The sequence below is a fragment of the Lissotriton helveticus genome, chromosome 1_2 (genome assembly GCF_964261635.1).
Source record: "Lissotriton helveticus chromosome 1_2, aLisHel1.1, whole genome shotgun sequence".
In the NCBI taxonomy this organism is placed as follows: domain Eukaryota; kingdom Metazoa; phylum Chordata; class Amphibia; order Caudata; family Salamandridae; genus Lissotriton; species Lissotriton helveticus.
Window position 1 is genome coordinate 335,434,059 of NC_136058.1, and position 2,652 is coordinate 335,436,710.

The 2,652-nt window shown below is 48.0% G+C and overlaps 1 non-coding gene across 1 annotated transcript; it reads left to right on the forward strand.

Moving 5' to 3' along the window:
• The first annotated feature begins 2,091 nt into the window (after nt 1–2,091).
• TRNAV-CAC (transfer RNA valine (anticodon CAC)) lies at nt 2,092–2,164 on the forward strand. The gene has a single exon. It is a non-coding gene; the product is annotated as a tRNA-Val (tRNA).
• Nucleotides 2,165–2,652: the final 488 nt, after the last annotated feature.

Consider the following 2,652-nt stretch of genomic DNA (forward strand, 5'->3'; position numbering starts at 1 on the left):
CAGAGTTCGACGGTGTGTCTGTGGACGGAGCGGGTGTTGAGCAGGATGCACTTCAGGTGGTTGCTGCTGGTGCTCGGCTTGGCGGGTGCGGTGAAGGTCCGGGTGCAGGAGAACTTGCAGGATTGCCAGGTGAAGGGTCCGTGGGTGCGTCCTGGGGTGGCTCGGTGGCAGCCGGGGATCCGGCCGGTGTAACAAAGAGTTTAACTTTGGAGGGGGGGGCACTAATTGATTTCAATAATTATCCGAAGAAGAATATTTTTAAAAGAAATGTCTACTTGAGTAAATTGTATTTGAAAAAAAAAGGATATGTTTAATTTGGTGTTTCAAAAATAAAATTCACATGCCTCTTTCTTAAGTGATAAAACAAAACAAAATAGCGATACCATAATTAAATACTTCAAATAATTATAAAACCCCGTATTCAAATACTCCATGATCCTATAAACAGAAATAAATACGAAACAAAAAGAATGACATGATTCAAGCTATTATGTATTACGAGTCTTAGAACTTCTGCACATCATTGTATGGCACAAATTGTGGGCTGTACAGCTAACCTGGGCTTCTATTGGAATTCTAGACTGCATATTAGCAAGCCCATTGTCGCCGTATTAGCGGCAGTTTCATGCTGCTAAAACTGCGATAATTTTAACGAGGTTCTTGCTAATATGACCCATAGTTCTATAAATAAATATTATCTAGGTAGTGTGTTAGCCAAACTATTAACATAAATTCATACAAAAAGTACCTCTCTCCCCCTTTAGATGGGGGTGGGGGTAGCGTGCCCGCCCCCCACATGCAGCCTAGTATGGAAACAACAGCATCAGAATTGGAGGCATTCTATGAAAGGGAAGGGAAGGGGAGGCTTAGCATGCGCCCTGTATTGTTACAGTGGGTCGGGTGACCCGCTCTACAAAAGGGTCGATTAGGAACTATTTTCAGGCTACCAGCGTGCCTTTGGATTTGTCATCAGTTAATGGTGCTCTGGCCACTTTGGACTCAGGCCCCTCTCCATCCTTGGAGTCTAACTTGAACAGATCCAACAGCAATTCACCGTTGGCAGCGGGCACCAGGCGCACAACACCCATTGGCCTCAAAGGGCTTCAGTCCACCCCCCATCCCCCTCCTCCCCTCCCCCCCCCCCGCCGTGTGTGTCAGCCCAGGACGAGACTTTTCCCGGGCTCACTCACAGCCGCACCCGACTCCGAGCACTTCACAGGTCTTTAAAAGACCTTGTGTTTGTTAATATGGCTTTGTTGTTGTTTCACCCCTCTAAGAGCCCCTGCAGCTCGACTCTGCCAATTGCCTAAAGATTCAGCCCCCCTCTGAAATTTGTTCTTAGCCCCCCCCCCCCCCCCCGAAATTTGACTCTGGTTGCGCCTTTGCCTGCAGTCACAGGCCTTCCTGTCCAGACACAGGATGAGAGCCGGATATGTTTCTGTAAATGACCCACGCGCCTGGATATAAAAAGCCTCCACCCGACCCCTTCCGGTCCTCATTGGACACAGCTCAGGCATTATTATCTCCTCCCGACATTCTCCATATTGCGCGTATATGTCATTTGCTTCATTCTTAGGCAAACATGGATTTTTTGCAGGGACACTGGAAAAGGGTCGGATCGATTCATCAATGAAAGATTGCTTTCCCTCAGCAGCGGCGGCAGATGCTGGACTCAGAGGGGGGGCTCGCAGCTCGGGTGATGCAGCCTTCAGAGCTGCAGAGGTGTGGAGTGTGGGGTGTGGGGTGTGTGGGGCGGTGTGGAAGGGGTGTGGAAGGGGTGTGGGGTGGGGTGGGGTGGGGCGGTGTGGGGCGGGCTGGCTGTTACTCACACATTCCCCCAACCCCCGCTCGTTAAACTTGGCAGAAAGTCTCAACTTTCGGGGTGTCAAGTTCTTCAAACCGGACTGACTAAATAAAAGCTCAAAAACGTGTTTCTGTATTTAATAACAATTTAATGAAAACAACTCTAAAAAGTTTTGCAATAGATTGAATCTTCAGAGTCATCGAGGCACTTTGAAACAACTTTCGATCCATGTGCACCGGCTGGTGCATGAGGATTATCACAGAAGTGAGGGGCAGTTTTCCATGTGGGTTTCCGTAGTGTAGTGGTTATCACGTTCGCCTCACACGCGAAAGGTCCCCGGTTCGAAACCGGGCGGAAACACTTTTACAACTTGACAGAATCAAAGACGAGTAATAAAATATTGTCAAAAAAATATATATATATATCAAAGGTGTTAGACCTGTCTGCATCTGGGGGTGTTCTAACCATCATGATTTATTTTTGTCCCCCTTAGCCTCCCAGTGTTTCTATTTTTATTTTTTATGTCCACCAGGATTTTTCAGTGCTGTCAGGGGGCTAGGTGTTCCTTGACTATGACGCCATTTTCCCTTCATACTCTGTGAGGCCTAGTCTAGCTCCTGGAAAATCTAGGGACACTCATGAACCTAAAATGGTGTCCACCAACTGCCATAACGGACATTCCAGGAGGACTGACCCATAGACTAACATGAGGAAGGTTCCAGAAACATCTAGTGGCTTCCAGAGGTCTCAGGCCACTCTATAAAAGGCCAGTGACCAGCAGCCATTTTGTGCAGTCTCAGGAGTGACCAGTGAGGAGAGAGGCGACTTGTGGAGGAGGATTGCGCACC